The sequence below is a fragment of the Gavia stellata genome, chromosome 4 (genome assembly GCF_030936135.1).
Source record: "Gavia stellata isolate bGavSte3 chromosome 4, bGavSte3.hap2, whole genome shotgun sequence".
NCBI lineage: Eukaryota > Metazoa > Chordata > Aves > Gaviiformes > Gaviidae > Gavia > Gavia stellata.
In genome coordinates this window covers 84,412,924-84,434,092 of record NC_082597.1, presented here as the reverse complement: position 1 = coordinate 84,434,092, position 21,169 = coordinate 84,412,924, and the positions used below count along the sequence as shown (strand labels likewise).

General features: G+C 42.3%; 1 long non-coding RNA gene across 1 annotated transcript; it reads left to right on the top strand.

The window, feature by feature from the left end:
• The first annotated feature begins 1,244 nt into the window (after positions 1 to 1,244).
• Positions 1,245 to 7,632, top strand: LOC132316903 (uncharacterized). The gene is made up of 3 exons (XR_009483954.1): positions 1,245 to 1,283; positions 7,132 to 7,200; positions 7,455 to 7,632. It is a non-coding gene; the product is annotated as an uncharacterized LOC132316903 (long non-coding RNA).
• The last annotated feature ends 13,537 nt before the right edge of the window (positions 7,633 to 21,169 follow it).

Below are 21,169 nucleotides of genomic sequence, written 5' to 3'. Positions count from 1 at the left end.
TTTGCTCTCAATTACACTGAGATAAACCTGGAATCGCTCTGTGAAAGTCAGTGGAGTGATATCCAATTTCACTGGTATAATTGAGTGTATAATTGTGTCTTTAATTATACTTGCAAGATAATTTTACAGACCTGTTATACTTATGTTTCCAATGCTTTTTCCTTTCAGACACACCCACTTCTTGCGTCTCAGCACTGGGCAGGCCTATTCCTTTATTTGTATATATTTTTGTGCATCAGCTGCTATAGGACACGGGTGTAACACTTTCAGGCATGTGGTTGGGTGTCTTTTTGGGGGAGAGATTTGTGGGTTCGTCATAGTGTCTAAAAAGAAGAATCTCTTTTCCTCAAATTTGTTGAACAAATTTATGTCGGCTCACAGTTTTGCATCTCTAACCTGGTTTTATATATATCACGTGAAGATTTTATTGAAAGAAAGACAGTACTAGTTCTTTGCAGTGTCTGCAAATGATCTTTGGTGGGGAGAGTTGATCAAAATTTACTGCATTCTGCAGAAGTTAATGTCTTGATATTTAATGTTGCTTGAAAGGTGGTTTTACAGATCATGCTCCTCCCTCTTTATGGAATGGCTTCCAAAGCCTTGTATTGATCTTGGTTGTGCCCAGTGCTTTGCCTAGTGTATGGGGAAATGTTGTAGACCTTGAATAAGCCATGACGTCTTAGACAAAGGATGATGATTATGTGTGTGCTGAACAAGAACTTCTTCTGTATGCCCTTCTGCTGCAACAGAGTAATAAAACTGGTAGGTGGCAGCAGCAGCAGAAGAAACTCATGTGGCTGTGACCTGAGAAACCTCCAGTACTGGGAGAAATGGATTGCAAAATATTAACTGAAGTAAGGGGGACGGAGGAGAGAGGCAGAGTCCCTGAACTGTCCCTTTGAATGGTGAGTCTGATTTACGGAATTCTAACCATCCAAAGACTAGCTGTAGTACGGTAGACGCACTGATCTGTCTGATTTGGTGTTTGGTTACCTGATGTCCTAATTCTGATCTTTGATTCAACGTTCCCATTTCCCCACTGCCTCTATAAGGCACAGTGTGTGCCTTAAAAAAATTAAACTTCAGCAAAATTGCCACATCTTAAAGAGTACTGGAAAATAAGGCTGGAAGGAATTTATCTAGTCTATCCATTTCTCTGCCCCACAGGAAGATCAGTCATAGTTACGCCATTGGTGACATGTTTGTTTTAACCTGGTCTAAAAACCAAGGAATAAATGAGGAAGATTCTGCAGTCTTTACCTATGGAATTTTATTCTATGAAGGTAAAAAGCATCCTTACTGTCAGCCAGTGGTCAGTTTCATGGGCTGAGAGCCCATCTGCTTTTTTTGCTACTTCTTTTTTTGCCCATCTGCTATCTCATGCTGCTTTGGGGGTGATTCTCTTACGTACTTGCTCGTATGTATAAGTCTTTTCTTGAAATGCTCTTGAGTATTTTATCACAATGCTACTTGGTGATAACCGAAATTACATGTGTCCATACATGTATTTAACATTTCACATCAAATGTTGGTTCCTTTAAAGCCTGGTACCCCTTTGAGTGTGAAGAACCTCTATCCTAGTGTTGCCAACATGCATTCTTTTGTGCAAGGAGCATAGTTTACAAATGCATATAATAAGCGACCAGCTTCATGCTGTAATGACACTTCAAGAACGCAGAATTTTCATGTGGTACGTGATAGTTACTTGAGATTTAGGGACAACAGCAGGGATTCACCTATAACAAATGAATAGGTTTGGCGTTAAGTCTAAAGCGTAGCCTTAAATCACTCTTCATTTTGTCCAGTAGGATGCAATGGCGCACACTTACTCAGATGAATCTAGATGAATTTTTCAAAATTCTGGTATGAACTTCCCTATATATAAAAAGCCTCTTTGAGACTTTCCCCTCTGTTTCTGAATCCTGGCCTGTTTTTTGATTAGTTTAGCTAGTCATAGCAGTAAATCCAAACCGGTGAGTACAGAAGATAAATTGCTTCTTTGGTTCGTACCAGTCATTAGCCCATTATCATATAATGAAAAGGATTTAAGGACTTCTTGTTAATTGAAATGCTCAGATGTCTTTACATAACACTTAAGAAAAATTTGTAGCTACATAATGTTAAAAAATTTTTATGTAAGGAGGAGATAAGATACTGATACAGAAACAAAGTAGAAGTGCAAAATGTTCTCAAGCACTCAAATGCTCTCAGTCCCAAACTTGGAAATCTTAAATAAAAGCTCGAAACCAGGAAAAGCCAAAAAACAGATCTGTTATTGTCTTCTGTGAATCTTATGTAGATACTAATTACTGCATAATGGTATTTATAGAGCACCATATAGACTAAATGATAGATGCCTTAGAAACACCATGGTAGTAGAAGACTGCGTTCTTTATGGAGACTTCATATATCTCAAGATAGAAAAAATGTTCAAAGCATCAACAGTTAAAATTCTTTTTGAAAGTGGGAGAAAGTGGGAAATACAAAATATATAATGTTTCTGACTTGATGGCTAACAGCTAGTAATTTCAACCACCTATTCAGTTACCTAGACCAGTGGTCTCCCAGACTTTTTGATTGTGCATCCCTATCAGTAAAAAACATTTTGAGCATGCACCCCGATATATGTTTATTTGTAAGTTACATATGTGTACTACTGTGTACATTATAAAACATACACAAACCCAGAAATCAAAAAAGGATGCGATAAAGATGAAATGAACACTATTTTAAATATTTATTTCATTGTATTTATTAATGGTGCAAAAAATATTTTCTTCGTGCAGCCTTATGGATTGTCTTGCGTACCCCACCCTGGGGAACGTGCACTCCGCTTTGGAGAACGCTGATCTAGACATCGTCAAAGAATTATAGTTGCGCATGTCATTAGTATGTTCCGTCATAACAATACCTCCATTTTAAGTAAGTCTCCTACCAGAGGTTAAAATGCTGACTTCTAGTAGGGTGACTTCTCTTTCTGAAAAGAAAGTAAAAGAGGAGAGGACAGTAGGATGTGGAAGCACTGATGGACGGTCTGACATAGGGGAAGTTTGAATCTGGATCAGCTGAAAATGCAGAGAAACACATCCAAGTGGACTGGGGAAAAAAATTGCGGTCAGAATGTATACCAATATGCAGAACACAGCAGTAGCTTTTGTACTTTCATAAATGCTTCTAGTTCACCTACAGCTGATTCGTTGATAACAACAGGAAACAGAATTTGGAATTTATCTGGGGTAGTCACACTAAAATCGGGAACAACGCTTACATATGGGAACTAAGCTGGATCTGAGTTCTTGATATTCAGGCAACTAAATAGTCCCCAGTGCACATCAGGTACCGCTTAGGATTATGGACAACTGGTGTGCTTTTCTCAGTAGTTTCTCACTTTTCATACAGCCTTTAAAAGTGTTTCGTGGACCACAGGCTGGAAATCCCAGAACTGACTTACCGCAAAGTGAAAGGAGAACAAAGGTGCAAAGTGAAAAATATTTTGGATGGAGATTTGAAAAGAGTTTTGTTAAATATAACGATGAGCAAAGTCTGCGCGTGAGTTGAAGCTCATGGAGAAAGTTTTTTAAATTCAGTCAGACTGGAGATGTAAAAGAGGGAAAGTGAATTCTGGTGGTAGAGGCAAAGGTGTCTGAAGCATATGTCAGTCTGTTAGCAGAGGGGGAGATGAGGCAGTAAAACAGCTTTTGCTGATTTTGAGTATTCCCAGCTTTTTGTTGTAAGGAGGAATCTCACCAGACTTTCTGTACATAATGTATGCTAGGCATGCTAGCCTTTGGGGACTGGATATCAAGGAGGAGAGCTCAAAGTCGATGTAGAGCTGTTGATACGGAAACTAGCTGTAGCACTTGCCTACTAGGACAGGTGGTCATGTGGATTAGAAATGTTCCTGCACTGAGTTTAGATGACGGTAATACTTGGGAAGAATGGTGGTCATCTGGCCCTGAACATGGGCTTATTTGCCCAGATATATCTGTAACCTTTAGCATCAGTCCAGGTGAGGGGCTGACCTGCTGGAGAGCAGCTCTGTGGAAAGGGACCTGGGACTCCTGAGAGACAACAGGATGGCCACAAGCCAGCAATGTGCCCTTGGGGCCAAGAAGGCCAATGGCACCCTGGGGTGTGTCAGGGAGAGTGTGGCTAGCAGGGCGAGGGAGGTTATCCTCCCCCTCTACTCTGCCCTGGTAAGGCCACGTCTGGAGTGCTGTGTCCAGTTCTGGGCTCCCTGGTTCAAGAAGGACAGGGAGCTGCTGGAGACGGTACAGCAAAGGGCTGCGAAGATGATTAGGGGACTGGAACATCTTTCTTATGGGGAAAGGCTGAGGGACTTGGGTCTTTTTAGTCTGGAGAAGAGAAGACTGAGGGGGGATCTTATCAATGCTTATAAATACTAAAGGGGTGGGTGACAGGACGAGAGGTAACAGGCACAAACTTGGTCATAGGAAGTTCCACCTAAACATGAGAAGGAACTTCTTTCCTTTGAGGGTGGCAGAGCACTGGAACAGGCTGCCCAGAGAGGTTGTGGTCTCCTTCTCTGGAGATACTCAAAATTCACCTGGACACATCCCTGTGCAACCTCTGGGTGACCCTGCTCTGGTGGGGGGTTGGACGAGATGATCTCCAGAGGTCCCTTCCAACCCCCGTCATTCTGTGAGTCTCTCATTCTGTGATTCTCAGCATACTAAGGGATAGAGGTATAGAAATGTATGTAAGCCTTTTTAATGAGCAAGGGGACTGCTCTAGGTGACTTAGGGTCAACTGTTCAGGGAAGACTTTTTTGGGTGTAAAAGAAGCAGGAATTGAGTACTCTCCCAGATCTTCCATGTTTTCACGTGAGGCTGTCAATACAAAAGTATTTTTTTTTCTACTAGATATGACATAGCAAAGCATTGTGTTCTCTGCAACTCTGATGCGGTAGAGATTTGAAGAAGGCAGAATATTTTCCATTCTTACAAACTTCCATGGGCAGGCAAGGAAGGGGTGGTATGTATGTGAAAGGAGGAATGGATGGGTTCCTCATGTCAACGGAAAAGCGGGTTATGGATTGGACTGATAGAAAAGTTAACATTTACATTGTACTTGGGCGAGGCATTTTCAAGGTATTTCTGCATCCCCCTTTTCTTCCATTTAGAAGGAGTACGAGTGTTACTAGAATATACAGAGCCTGCAGAGTAACGTGTCAGCGTATGAAGCTCTGCCAAGAGTGTGTGGGGGAAGGGCTCATAAAAGATTTATGTGAATTTCTGTGTGTCTGCTAAGTCTACTTTTTTATTTGGAGGCAATTTGCTATATGTAACTGTACTCTGTCTTAGTGGAATAGCTTTTTTTGTTTGTTTGGAAAGAAGGAAATGTGGTTAGGGAGTTAAATATGTCATTCTGTTGTCCTTTTCTGTAGGAAGCAGAATGGTTAAGGGAAAGCAGTCAAAATGCATAGGAGCTACACGACTAGTTACATCCAAAGTCTGGTGTCAGTTGAGTACTCACTGATGTTGCTGGGGAGAAGGCTTTTTGGTCTGTCTTTTAATAGGAGGAGATAAAGAAACATCTGAGAAAGGACTTTGAAAGTGTTGCGTACATTGAATTACGTCTTCTGTTGCCATTTCTTTTTGCTTTCAGAACTCTTTGATGTGCTTCTGTAGACGTATCTTATTAAAAAGGTATTGGCTGCTGAAATGTCTCTGGTGCGTAGCGCTGAGGTCAGTCAGACAGGGGGAATGGGCATGGAGTGCTTTCTAACCGGGAACCATCAGCTGCGCTCATCGGGGCCATGACCACAGGAGGACAGAGGGTTAAAGTCTAACATAGATTTTGCTGGTCTCTTTATTTTTATTGCGATGTACACAGTAGTAGCAGAAGTCTTTGTCAAATAGTACCCTGTGTAGCTGTCACTAGAATGTGCAGTTGCTTTTGATCAACAGTGAATTTTGAAGTTTCCCATATCATGTAAGGCTTTGCATTTTCCCAAGTAGAGGTACTGTATTATGTTAATCTGTGGTTTAATGTAATAGGATATATACAGTTTTCCAAATCAGGACCGACTTTCTGTCTTAGACAAATTGCAGTATAATTGAGGTATTTTAATACAGGAATGGAAAAGAAACAGAGTTTTATTAGAGGTCATTGGAGGTTTTTTTCAATAAAGAATTGCAATCAGAAAAAAACTAGTTTATCACATTAATAGATTTTCAGGGTTATATGTTAATTTCCAGAATTTATTGCGACGATCCCTCTTGTACAAAATAGTATTTGTTGTTAGAGAGGGAGGCAAAATCCCTATTCTGTTAGCCAGTAACCCAGTTGTTCCTACCTTTTTGGCCAGTTATGCATTTTTTGTATGCAGATATTCTGTTTATGTGGAAGCAGTGATACTACTGAGCTTCCTTGATGCTTAGTTTATCTGTGTCATAAAATACTTACATTTTGGGGAGAAAGGAGCTGGAGAGGTGACAACTGTACACAGTGTTATGTGGACTAAACAGGAAGGTGCCATGAAGCAGAGAGAGAAGACTAAGCAGTAGCTGTATGCACAGGTATCCTTTCAACTCTGTCTTATCAATGTTGTGGGAGGCCAGGAGTCAAAATGACTGTTTCAGTTAGACCAGGATGAGGAATGGGAATGTCACGTTGGCTGTTTGTGCAACTGTAAATACTTCATATCTGGTGTTCACAAGAAGTGTGGTTTGCCCAAGGGTGCGTGTGCAGCTTCTCTTCCTCACTACGACTGTGCAAAGTGCTGTCTGCTAGTATTTATTATTCTCTGGATTCTGTCTGTTGAGTGGTATTGTGCATTATGCCTGAAACTTGTATAATATCTTAAAAGTTTCAGGAGGAAACTTGGTATGCTTGCGTGTATATTTTCCCATCCCTCTAACAAAGACAAGGCCAACAGAAACAACACAAATGTTACGGTTATTCTCCCCACCCATCTTTACATTAGAATATGGGAGGAGTAGCGCAAATGTAATGTGATGAAATGTTTGCCCATCCCCGAATGGAGACGTTTGTTTACTGGGTGGCAAATACTGAAGCTTTATCAGTGAGAGAACTAGGCAGAAAGAGGCTGCAGTTTGACTTTGCTAAACTTTTACAGTTTTTCCTCCACATGAAATATTTCCACAGGAATGTAATGCTTGCGAAAGATGCTGGATCAACAGTTGCAGAGATTGAACTCCTCTACCAACAGGAAAGGTAACAGGAACTAGATTTTACCTTTAGAATGCAGCCTTCACTGCGTCTCACTCCTTGACCTGGAAAGGCCTTTCCCAAGGTCAGAAGAGGAGTTTGGTACCCATGGCTCAGTCCTTGGTGCATCTCCAATGCCACTGTCAAGGAAGCCAGATAGATGCCAGTTACAGTGATCTTTTTTTATGATGTCTGCTTGAATTTCTGATATTAATATTTTTGGGAAAAAGACTAACTTCTTCAATGGTTTGTTTCTCTAGGTTTTTCTACACCAGCAGGAGGTCTTCTCTTCCCTCTTACGGGGATACCTGTCTCTTGGTAATGCCCCCTTCACAATGAAGGGAAGAAAGGATGGACCAGCAGCAATGTGGAATGGGGTGGTAACAGTCATGATGAACACTGTCCTACTAACATGGAGAACTGAATAAAAGAGTTGTGAATTCTAATTCATGAGAGTGTGAGGTTCTTTTTGGTATCTTCTGCACCAGCGTGCCTTTCTTGAAGTGCTGGTTAACTTCAGAAATCCGTTGATCTTGCAGCTTTGATACAGCTAAGCCAGAAATGTAAAACCTGTTGGATATTATTCATCATATTAGCCTTTTTTTCCCCTCCATTAATTTAATTCTTAAGAGTTCTAAAATGCTTTATATTGACATGAATAATTTTCTTGAATATCTTGGAAACCTCAGTATCAGGCCTTTGGTTTTGAGTCATGTTATGAGTTCACCAAAATCACTGAGAGTACAAGTCTCTTGAGTTTTAAAAGGAAAATTGTACTATACAGATCATGCTATACTCATAGCTTTGGTGACTGCTAGAGAGACACAGAACTGCAACTCCGTTAATCTATCAGAGATTCTTTAAACTATTAGATCATGTGCCTTTGGATTTTGAGGCCACAGTGGCAGGGCTTATTATAGACATGGTCACGCAAGTTCTTACTATATATTGCTTCTTTAAAGCCATAGGTTATAGATCTTGCACATATCTCTTTCGGTTTGTTGTTAGTGAAACACTGTGAAGAGTTAGACATATACTGGTGCTACTTCTGTAATGTGCCTACTTGAAATTTGTGTTGTAGAAGTGAAGCAAAAACGGGAAGCAAGATACTGAGTTGGCACATTATCAGTAAACACGTCTTATTCTTGGCAAGGTAGAATGTTCAGTTTCCTTCTAATCTTTTCCTTCTGTCCTTGAAATCCTGGCCAAATCCTTTAGAGGTGATAATGCATTATAAAGATCTATCAAATTAGATTTTAAAAGAAATAATTGGTGAAACAAGTGGAAAATGGAGCCAGATGTAAAACCTTTAGCTAACTGGTAATTGCAAGAGGGAGTGTAAGGAAATAAAAGGGTGGTCTCCCCTTGGACTTTAAATCTTGAACATATTTTTAAGTTAGATTGCATCACACAAGGCTGAAAGCTAGCATGGTTTGGGTAAAATTAATATAAGACACTTTGTGCAGAAAGTGCCCTTAGATGAAGGAATTGGTTTCAAGGTGCTCTTTAGGCCAAGAGTTTTGCAATTGTTTTGTTTTTATTAGCACTTACATGACTGTCATCTGCATGATGACTGAACCACCAATGTATTGCAGCAATGAGAAAGACAAACAATTTAATGTTCAGCTGTTTCTAAAGAGGTATTCCAGTCAAAGAGGGAGAGAGAGATGCAATGCTATTGTGCAAGGTCGAGCTGACATCACCTCTGATGCTGTAAAAAATGCTGACGGCTCAGATTTGAGCTGGAATTCCTTGCACTGGGGCATGTCTTCTAGGATAATAGGTTCTCCGTTCTCTTAACACTGTAACAAGCAGGACAGGAACGTGCTTTCTGAAACCTGTCAAAGAGCGAGGGCTGCTACTGAAGAAGTTTCCGTGTGGTGGTATGGATATTTTCATTCCTGTTTTCTGTATGCTTGTTATAGTTATTTACAGTTCGGTGGAAACCAGGAGCGTGACTGGTACTCTGGCTGCAGCTATGCCTTTCCTCAAATAGCTACCGTTTGTGGCTGGTTGTTTTGCAAATCTGTATGTCAAACCGTACCTCTGGTAGCACTCGGAAACCTCTGTTAGCAGGTAAACCGGCTGCCTCTGCAGAGTTGTGGCCGTTTTATCTCTTGTGGTTCAGTACTTAGGAGCATGCTGATGCAGATGCTCAGGCTTCCGTAAGTGCTTTTCTACCATTTCCCTTAATATTTAATGTTACAAAAGTAGAACGGCTGAGAACCTTCTAAATTCCTTCTTAGTTTTGTATATCCCATCTTGCTAAGCTAGTTCCAGGCCCCTATCTGTATTTCAGTTGTATTTTCTTTGTGGTTATTCAGCAATGTTCTCCCTGTTCTATTGCCTAAAGTTCACAGATGTGCTCCTCCTGCCTTCATAGTCCAGAATGACTTTGGGGTTTTGGTTTTGGTTTTTTTTTCTTTTTTTTTCCCCCCTTTTCCAAATGCTCTGGGCTGCTTGTCATAGGAAAAGACCTGCTGTTGTTCCTACTCTTAACCGCTGGCCCTACTTGTTATTCTCCTTGTCCCAGGCACACACAGAGTAGCTTAAGTGTATTTCTTCCTTGGTGTCTGTTAAAGATAACCGTTCTTTGATGTTTGTGTGAATTACCCTAAAAGTGTGTTTTCCTTTTTTAGGGGGAGAAAGACAGGCTTTGTTACTACGTGTTTTCTTTTGGTATTTCACAGCCCAAAATGCATTAGAAGGTAAATAGAAATTCAAAGAAGTTAATGAAAATAGAGATGTCTAGTTTCACTGTAAATGTCTCAAGTGAGTGAGGATCAGCAAATGGCAAGACTGAAAAGATCAATAGGTCCCTGGCTCTTGCACTCATTTAGTTATCTTTGATGAGAGGGATTGGTCTTGCAATCCATCTCTTCATATGTCTCACTTAAAAGCTCCAATTCAAGAGCTACGGTCAAGAACGTGTTAGTAACAAGTTAAGTTTTACTTTTCTTTGTCTTTCTTTTGTTCCTTTGAATTTGCCTTTTGAATATCAATACTGGGTATCAATAAATACTACTTGGATATTCATAATACAATATTTTGATGTCATTGTTTGTACAGTACAGTGAAAACAGAGTAATAATAGGTCTGTAGTGGTAACACTGACCTGTGATGGTTAGGGAAATGCGGTGTAAACAGTTCCTTTTGCATTTCTGCTGCATTTTGTCTTCACTGGAATTGTGCTTTTGTGCTGGCTGCAGAAATGGCGTACTTGTAAAACTCTGGTTTGCTTAGTATAATGAGATCTTGGGGTGGAGTATATTTGTATTGAGGCCAAACTGGGAGAGAGGTTGTAATTTTGTTTAGTGTAAGATCTGGAAAACCTCTGTAACTCGGCTCGCCTGCATTCCCAGTTGTGCATGACAGAAGCAGACAGCTGTGTTTTGACCACTGTCGTCTTTGTTTTTCTGGGTCACTTTCCTTATTTTTTTGCCTTAGCACCTTCGTTGCTTCTCCAGCCTGCTCTTTCCCTGTCCAAACAACTTGGTTTATCAATGTACGTTTACCTCTGGGTGATCTGCAAAATCTCAGTGTCACGTTGGAACTAGACATCGCATCATCTTCTCCGTGACTCTCTCATCCCATGCCGTTATCACTTTAACGTTTTTCCAGACACGCTGCTTCGGAGGGCTCCCTCTGCTGAGATGGTGAAGTTGTTGAGAAGGGAGAGCGTGCAACGCAATGACAAAGTTGCCTCCCCCCCCCCAATTTAGCTGTTGGTGCACAGGCTAGTGAGCAAAGCCCAAGCTAATAAGCTAAGCCCGACGCTGTTTATTGCCTTATGCACTTAGACGTTGGCGTGCAGCAGTGGTTGGGATAGACAGCAGTTCTCCCTGCCAGCTGGTGAGATCAGTGATCACTGTATCAGTACTGCTGAGCTCTGTCTTGCTTTGCGAGTGCCTGGTGCTGAGATTCAGGCAAGTCCCTTGGCCTCCTGCATGTTTGCCCTCATCTGCTGCGGATCTACTATCCCAGTTTGTGGGAGGAAGATGTGTAATACTGGGCTCCAAAATCACGTGAAACACACTAGGAAGAGTTTTGGTCAGAGGTGGAGTTACAACTGCTCCGTATTTTTCTTCAGCTTTTTCATTTAAAAAAATTTTATATTTTTTGTGACAGTGCTTCTGAAGATCTCTGATGAAGGAAAAAGCCCTCCTTCTAGTTCTGCCCATCTTTTCCTTCCTAGAGAGAGCATACAGCAGCTGTCAGAGCTGTCGGTAGTGTTACTGCTTTGTCCCTACAGCCCTTAAGATCCAGGATGAAGAGATACAGAAGAATATAGTGGTGAGCATCCAAGAGGAAAGAATGGGATGTTGCTTTCTAGCATCCCTGATACCCATCCATGTTCAGCTGCTTAGTGGTGATGGTGCTTGCCTCTGCAAGAACAGGAAGTTGAGAGAGGAGGAGGCAGGGAAGGAAGGGGCCAAATCGCTTCCAGCTGTGATAGGTCAGTCACTAATGGAGCAGTGGTCACATCTGTGGTGGGGGAGAGGCAGGGTGAGGAGCTTGGGCTTTTGGAGAAATAAAGGAGGAACCTCCCCAGTTTTTGAGTCCCTTCTTTCCAGCCTTGGGGCCAGTGCTGTGTTACAGGGAAGAATATGTCCTTAGTCTTCCCCATAACATCACACCGCACAGCTTTCTGGGGTCCTATTTGCAAGGTAAGACTCCGAGGGAAGAATTCCTCTACAAAACCCTTCAAAGCATTCTCTGCAGCCTGAATCCTTTTATGGCTTGGACTGGTGATCTTCTCTTTTAGCCCAATCTTAGTAATAGCTCACATATTTTGAGAACAGCTGAATTTGTGAACAGGGAATGGAAATGAAGAAGTGCAGCCCAGTTACGAGACTTCGCTCTGGAACAAGCAAACCCTGAAGTGGGAGAAGAGGCCCAGTCGAGGGAAGGAAAGACAGACTACTTTCAGCATCTACGATTCCAGACTTTGTTAGGTGGGTGTGTGTACCTTTCTGTTACAACACCCCTCGTTCTGATTTCATCAGCTGTCACACAAAGTCAGTTTGCTTGGAGGGGAGACGTGAAAGGAGTATGGCTTTGGTTAGATGCGGCTGACTCTGCTTGGCGTAGTGATGACATAGTAGCAGAAGGATAAGAGGGGTCCCTAAAGATGCTTTCTTCTCTAAACTGTCTTCCTCCCATTGCTCTACTGAGATAAGTGTTTTGCAGAGTGATTTGGTAGGTGGCTTTTTTGCTTTAGTTTCAAAGGTCAACAGTTCTTAACTATTGCAGGTTCCTTTTTTTGCAATTGAGCTAAGGTCTCGTGGCCCTTCTTACAAGGCTGGCCATTAATGGATCAGAAACAGTGTGGGCAGCAGGAGTAGGGAGGTGATGGTGCCCCTGTACTTGGCGCTGGTGAGGCTGCACCTCGAATGCTGTGTTTGATTTTGGGCCCCTCACTACAAGAAGGACATTGAGGTGCTGGAGCGTGTCCAGAGAAGGGCGACGAAGCTGGTGAGGGGTCTGGAGCACAAGTCTGATGAGGAGGGACTGAGGGAGCTGGGGTTGTTCAGTCTGGAGAAGAGGAGGCTGAGGGGAGACCTTATCGCTCTCTGCAACTACCTGGAAGGGGGTTGTGGTGAGGTGGGTGTTGGTCTCTTCTCCCAAGTGACAAGTGATAAGGCAAGAGGAAATGGCCTCAAGTTGCGCCAGGGGAGGTTTAGGCTGGATATTAGGAAAAACGTCTTTCCTGAGAGAGTGGTGAAGCACTGGCACAGGCTGCCCAGGGAGATGGTGGAGTCACCATCCCTGGAGGTGTTCAAGGAAGGTGTGGACGTGGCACTGCGGCACATGGTTTAGTGGGCATGGTGGGGTTGGGTTGGTGGTTGGACTTGATGATCTTACAGGTCTTCTCCAACCTTAATGATTCTGTGATTCTGTATTTCACTCTCATATATGGTATTACTGCCAGAGTCATACTGCATTTGCAGGCAGAAACTACGGACACCTGTTCTTCAGCAGCTAGCCTGTGTACTGACGGGAAGGGTCGTGATGACCCACCTTCCCAGGCTGAGTTGCCACAGTTTTCTTTGTCACGTAGGGAGCTCCCAGTGAGCTGCGTGCAGCTGAAGGTGCCGGTGACAAAAGTGAGTATGCAGTCACAGGAGTTTAACATTAAGGACACTGTGCAGACCCACTTTTGATGACCAAAACTCACAAAGTCGTGTCAGGTCTCTGCAGGCAGTGGCACCGAGCTTTTCCACGTGGTGGGGGCAGGAGTACAGTAAGAGTCAGGGGATGCTGACTGTGGGAAGTGATTTGATGTGCTGAATTTTGTCAGTGCCTCCTGACTTCAGAGAAAAAAGGTGCTCAAAACCTCAAGGATGAGGCTGTAGCTGACTTTGGACATGTGGGAGGGAAAGAAAAGAATGTGTTCTTAAGGCAGCCAAATCTTGCAAAATTACTTGTCATAGCCATCAACTTTTAATTAAATTTCCATCTCTTCCCCTCAGCCCAAATGACTGGTGTTTAATATCACTGCATTCAGTGTCCCTTGGAGTGGAGCACGCTGTGGTGCATTGTTTTGTTTGTATGGAGTTGGCAAGCAGGTCATAGTATGTGTGTTTGCTTCGGTTGCCTGGAGGAGTTCAGCATCTTTTAATTACGTGTTTTTGTAAGTGTCCTTTAACAAATGTAACCCTTAGGAGCTAGAACAGCGAGTATGAGGAGCAGGCTGGTTTGGAGGGATTTGGAAGCAGATGTTGTGACCCCCGAGTGGTGGAAGGGCTTTCGGAGAGGTGAAGTTCATGCTCCTAGGCAGTCCCACTCTTGGAAGCTTTTTCTACAATTCCTACCTTCCTCATCAGTTTTGGAAGCCTTCCCAGTGTTTTGGATCCACGCTGTCTGAACACACCTCCTTAAGGCAGCAGTGCTCCCCTGTTGTTGAACTTCGGATAACGCCTAGCCGAATACTGCACTTCTCCTTTGCGTAGAAAGGGTGTTGGGTCATCAGCATTCGGGACAGAGACGCATTGAACCGGTGTGTGAGAAGTGCTCTTGGAGCTTGCCCATCACGCCTGTTCGTTCTTTTTCTTGTTTCCAGAAGTGGTTTTGTCCCAAGTGCCTTCTGCTGCAGTGGCTAGTGTTTGACTGGCATCGCCCAAGGTGAAAGATGTGAATTCCAACATCCACGGGTCGCTTCTAACTGTGCTGGATTTGGATGCTGTTTTGTCAAGTGTGCGTTGGACCCATTAACTTCATGGAGAGTAGGAAACACTTATAACCTTGAAAAATGTCAAGCCCAAGATGTCCGAGTCATTTATCAACAGGTACAACTTGAAGATATCACTTTTATTTCTGTTAGTGTACATAGTAAATACAAGATAACAAGACAACGTATCCTGCCACGTCTCAACGGGTCTAATTTATCCCTGGGTAAATCAGTCAGTGTCAACGGATGTGATGGGTAAAAAAAACCGTCTCCAAGAGGGTGAGTTAGTTTTCCTGAGGCTGTGTTTCCCTCTGCTGGCATGCAGTTAATACTGCCGACTTTTTTTTTTTTCTCAAAACCAAGCTTCTGAAGCTACTGCTTCCTTGTAATCCCAAGAAACTGTCTTCAGTGACCAAACACAGCATGTTAATCAAAATAAAATTAAGAAAGAAACAGCAACAGTGGTAATGAGTGAAAGAAACTTCTATTGTAAACAATATGTTTAAATACAGTACATAAATACCAACTTGAAGAAGGGAAAACACGCAGACACTAGAAATACCTGGAGTAGAGTAACAGTATTTCCTTGCAATATTAAAAAAGTATCATTAGAGGGGAACTATCAACAGAAGTAGAGTTGCTGTAGTTAATTGTGTTCTTCAAGGGTCAAGAAGTATTACCTGGAGTTTTTCTATTGGATTATGTAAAGACACTGTTTTAGGGTACAAGCCTAAAGCTACAACTAGGAAAATTTGAACTGGACGTGGGAAGAAATTGTCCGCTGTGAGCGTGATGCAGCGCTGCAGCGGGTGTCTGAAGAGGCTGTGGAACCGCCCTGCCTGGACCACTGTTCACGTTTGGCCGGACCGGGCTGGGATTGACCCAGTCTGCATGCGAAGCTGGCTCTGCTTTGAGCAGAACATTGGGCTGGAATGACTTGCTGGTTTTTCGGAGTGTGATATGCATGCTACCTTCTTTGGGGGGGCAGGGGGCAAGGAGGGAAGGGGGGAGTTAGACTGAAGAGGTGAAATGACAGTTTTCAGTGTCTCCTATTTTTATTCATCTAGGGTAATTATTAATACTTCGGTAACCCTCAAACTAATAACATTTGTGAAAATTCATACCGCTGTCAGGCATGATTAGCTAATCTAAGTTACCTGGAAATTTATAAAATTCATCTGAACGGTTGTTGTACTGCATGTTAAGATTAAAAAGAAAAGCTATGAAATTACAAGTAGCACTGTTTTAAAAGCCATTTTACTAGTTTACATTTGTAAAACTGCTATAGATTTAAAAAAAAAAAGATTGAAATTAGGGCCTTGGGTCATTTAGAAACTGAGGTGTGTAGATTTGCAAGTGAGTAATGGTACTGATTTCCTGAACCTCAAATGCAGTTTGGGCACGTGTGTGTATGTTTGCATGAGTAGAAGCTAAAACCGTACTTCAGCTCTTCCTCACAAGCAGCAATAATTAATAACCATGATGCCCCCGTTTAAAATTGTTAGATTATATAGTCTGGATAGGCCACATAAAATCTTTTTTCAAGTTTTAAAAGTTTTATTTTTCCATACCTTGTTTTTATTATTTAGATTCTCATGCCTATAGTTGCAATATTTCTTGGAGCTGCTTTGCCGATGCAAATTTAAAAGCTGTTGCTTTTCTTTGCATGATTGTACTGTACTCGGAAGAGGAAAATTATAACTGCAAAAATATGAACAAAGCTCTACTTAAGCTTTTTTTTTAAGCTTTTTTAAGTACAGTCCAGGTTTAAGCTCTTACAGCTTCCATGCTAGAAGATGTATTCAATGTGTGTGTATGGCTTCAATGAAATCGTAGAGTCTAGGTCTAGCAGAGGCCCCGCAATAGTCATGCCTGAAGTCTGAGATGTTCAGGGGGATGAATTGAAAGGGACGAAAGCCGATGCTTGTCACCTCAAGTTCTGTTCTGAACAGAAGGTGCTGTCTTGAGCATCTTGGTATTTGTCTTAATAGGACTAGAGCATAAGATCTGCACAGTCCCTTGAGTGGTCAGGCAGCACTAAACTCAGCACCAAGTGTGGTAGCCATGGCCTGTCATTCAGAAATTGCCTGATGGTGGAGGAAGAAAAAATGGTGTTACTCCCTTTCAAGGTGCTGAGAACCTTTATCTCTATTTCTTACCTTCATGGTATAGGCACTGGAAGAGTATAGGCAAGTAGGGTGGGGAAGACTTGTGAAAGTCTTTCTGTTGAATCTACAACTGCATAGAGAGAAGAAATGTGAGACTTGGAGCCAAATGAGGAGGAAATAAGTTCTGACTCCGTATGCTAGGATGAGGATACTTTCTTGGCATGAGTGTTGAAGGCCTGAACTTTTCTGAAGTCCTCTTAGAATGTCCTTCTTAATAGGTTAGAGAGTCAAGCTGTCTTTGGTGTAACAGATACTCCGTTTGTTGCTGCATGCTTGCTAATTATCTTCGTGGAGATCCACTCTTTGGGTTGATTGCTCATGGGAGATTCTTTTTGCCTTTTCCATCAGGGGGTGTTCTCCGAGCCATCTATTGCTAGTTGAGGCAACGGCAAAAACAGCCACAGAAGGTATTCTGAATTAAGAACAAGGAGATGGTATCAGAAATGGTATTTACTCCTTGGATGAACCAGGTCCTTGACTGAGCATCTCTAGATGACTTTTCTTGTCACTTGCACTCTAGGGAGAAGAAGCTGTAGAGACGACAGTCCCTTCAAGACCTTGGGGTCTTGGATTTCAGAATCATAAGGACTCTTCCTTCTTTCTCAGCCATCCAGAAGATTTCAGATAATAGGACTTGCAGGCTGATCCAGGTTTGTCAGAGATTAAAACAACGGTCCTTTGGCATATCTAGCAGCTTGCATGTTTGTGACAGTTTGCTTGGTCATACTTCAGACAGTTTTAGATGTCAGTGATGTCAGAATATTAACAGTAACAGCCTGCTGGTAAAGAATCTGGAATTCTTTCTTACCCTTTCTGTAGTGGAAAGAACAGAAAAATGTTTACCTCCAAAGCGCACAAGAGCCTATTAATCCCCCAGTCGTATCATTTTCTGATAGATGGAATATGATCAAAAACAAATTTCAGACTTCACATAGGTGTTTGGGATCTGAAAGCTCTGTGGCTGTTGCACGAATCTTTCACTGGATTTGGAAAAGAAACATTCTGTGTCAGAGCCTGGACTATCTAACAGCCTTAAGCAAGCAAGGGGAATGAAATAATTTATGTTAGGAAGCTAATGTGTCTTCAGAACTGAACATCATAAATCAAGTAAAATCACTGGCTATGCATCGCTGCAGGGAGGGCAAGCAGCTGTCGGAGCAAGAGAGCCTGTGTTTCCCACAAATGATCTCTGCAGGTGTATTTTGATCATCAGCTTAAGGTTATCTAAGACCCATCCCCCTGTTGAAAAGGTTGATTCTACTAATTTCAGCAATAGTACAGCCTGAGGTTAATTTAAGATGGTTTTCAAAGTGCATCCTAAAGGTACTTAGAGTACCCTAAGTATTCCATGGATATTTGTCTCTGAGATCTCCTTGTGACCAAAGACAATGCAAATTGTCTTCCTTTTTTCTCAGGAACAGAATAGCTCAATATTGATAGCAATTACTTCTTGAGAGGTGGTGTGTGTCAGCTAAGGAAACCTCTGAAGTCATGGAGTTCAGGGAAAGAGTAGACAAGACAGTGCTCAGATAACGGTATTAATTTCAGCTTAACCCTGGTAGCTCTTGTTTTTACATTCTCTGTTCACACAATCATCATAAGTCAGTACTGCTACCCCAAATCACGGTACGTTGCGGAATTTGGAATTACTGTTCCATCAAGATGGATATTCCTCAGCTCATGGTGTGGAGTGTATCTGAACAACACCTATGGAAACAGATTGCTGGACAGATACCCAGGGAATGCTACTGCAAAGCTTTTCCATGCCAGAACTTACGCTCTTCAGTGGAAATATTGTTCGAAGCTGAAAACAAAGCGTCTTAGACAATCTTCACTTTCGGTTACTCTGGAGTGTTTGTCTTTGTTAGAACCTATTTTACAGTAGGAGAGAGGTACATTCGACAGCAATATCTGCCTGCCACTTACCAGTACAATAGGAACCCAGTTTCTCAGACCAAACCTTTATTGTCTAGCCAGGAAGATTTCATCACTGTAGGACTTCAGGTCTTTCAACACTTGACAAAACCATTGTTGGAGCCACTATTTTCTTCTTCGGTCTATTAGAAGGTGACTTTTTAGTGGCAATTATTTCAGCTTACAAAGACAAGATATATGTCAATCTTTCCAGTCAAAGTACTCCATTCAGAGCCATGAAACATCATTCCACATTTATCTAAAATGGTGCTAGACTTTAATGATGATCAAGACTTAGGAATGCCTTTGAAGTTTTTTTTTTTCCCAATGAGCCTAATCATCCTGAAATGGAGCAAAACTGTCCCATCAATGTAAATGAATATTCTAAGCCCAAAGACTCAAACAGAATGAGATCCCTTAGCAGGTTCCTTGGTTATACCTTCTTTTGACAGCACAGAAAATTCGGATCAGAGGCTGACAAAATGGATTGCACATCCAACTGCAACAGCCTATACTATAAACAAGCTGGATCTTCCACAGCATGGCCCCCAAAGCACTTTAAAGAGCTGCTGCAAACTTTTACCAACTAGTTTGAGGGAGGGTAGTATTCAGATGAACTCGCAACTCAGTCCACTGGCAAGACCAGGCTGTAGGCTCATCACCGTAAGCGGGATCTACAGAAAATAGTGGTTGTTGACTTCCAAGACTCGTTGATGTCTTTCTGCTTTTCAGCAAGTGAAAATCCTGTCACCCATTCTCCTCAGCCTGTTATTTTAGCATTGGGATTCTAGAGAAAGAAGAAATTAAGTGAGGACAGAAGGGGTTATTCTACTCCTTATCATTTGGGAGTGGAACACAAGAGTGTGTTGGGTACATATGTTACCCTTGATGCCAACGGCTGCAGAAATCTTTCCAAACTACCGTGTGTGGGACTCTTGTGCATCTGCAGATGCTCAAAAAGTAGTAGTAGTAGTACTTCAGCATTCAGGCAGTTGCTCTTGGAGTGATCATTTTCCTATTCCCACTGGTTTCCAGGCTGAGAGCTCTCCCATACCCTACCTTCTTCCCCACCTTTGAATGGTTTTCTCTTTCTTGGCTGCTGGACATATCTAAACTTCCCAATAATTTCTTTCCCTGCTTTCCCTTTAATTTCAGTCCCACTGGTTCTGGTTCGTACCCACTTCTGTGGCCTCGTCTGGCCATTCTCAGTCCCCATTTGCAGGCTGTAATCCCCTCCAGTAATCCCCTTTGGGTGCCTCAGGGTGCTTTTGACACTTGTGCAGCGAGCCTGACGTTGGCCTGTCATGCACTACCTGTGTCGTATCGCAGAGAAGTAAGTGAGCGTGCGGAGCAGACAAGGCTCAGCACAAGCATTTGCTTCTTGCTGTTGAAGCTACATCTGTCCTCACTTCTGGAGCTCTAAAAAGGAATTTGCTAAGTTGCTGTGTGAGGATGGTACACGTAGCGGGTTTGTCAGCGCTAGCAGAGAGGCTTCAGCAAGCTGTTAAGCTCTAGCACGTTCTGATTGAGCCTGTGCTTGTTTCCAAGCTGCAGTTCCAATGTGAGCGAGTTATAAGGAAGGACCACCAGAAAACTTTGATGTTAAAATTCAACATTACAGTTCCTTATCTTCATCCTTGGGAAAGTGTGCAGCTTTTGGCAGAAGCTTTCAAAAAAACTTGGCGCAAGGAAGATGCGTGCCCTGGACTGCTAGCTGCAACTGGGAACAGCTTGGTATAGCGAGAAGAACTAGCTTTAGTAAGACGTACTACAGTTTTGCTTAGAGTTACCTGTATTCAAAAGTCAGTTCTGGTGTGCAGCATCCTACCTAAGGAACAGGTTTTGCGTGGTCTGCGTGTGTGCAAGCACGCTCTATGATTATTCCATGTGCGGACTGAACCCCAAGTTTGCTCAGAAGCAGAGATTGCAGCCAGGATTATTGGATCTCGCTAGGTAAATCCCTTCTGAAACAATAACTGCTCAGCCATTCTGTAAAGAGGGCATGTTTGCCTGTAGGGCACAACTATATTACTCACATTCCTTCACTCCAGAAAGCAGATGTTTCTTAGGGAGCGAACAGTCCCGTGGTTCCCAGTTATCCGCATTGGAGAATTTGAGTGGAGCCAGCTCTGGGCAGGAGTCCCGAGTGCCAGGTATTTTGCTTAGGCTGTAGACAAGGAGAAAGAGGATTATAAAAGCCCAGAAAAGACTTCTGTAGTAAAATGCTCCTTTACTTTTTATTATGTGATGTGGTTCCCTGACTTCAAAACCATCTTTTGTTCTTGTTAATAGATTCAGCGTCTCAACCCATTATTTGTCTGCAGCTGATCTCATTTTGCTTTGAGGCAGAGAAATGCTTTGCCTTCAGATTTGTCTGTTTTCCAGATCTGTTGTCTGCAATGTCTGAGTATGCTTTTGTAGTTACTAAGTACTAACAAAAATGAAACTGTGAAATTATCAGTAGTTAGGCAGTCTTGAATGAAAAGCAATGAACTTAGATTCTCTGAATTAAGGAAAACTACTCAAAAACTTACCTGTCCTTAGGACTATTCATGTTTCGGATATCGCAAGGGATGACAATGGTGCCAGTTAGAAATAGCGTAACAGTAATGATACTCTGTCTTCTACCTATAGCTGATGGCAGGTATGTGTATATGAATGCTCTCTGAGAAGGGTCTGTGCGTCATTTTGCCTCCCCTTTTTGGGTGTCTTACTTTGTGGA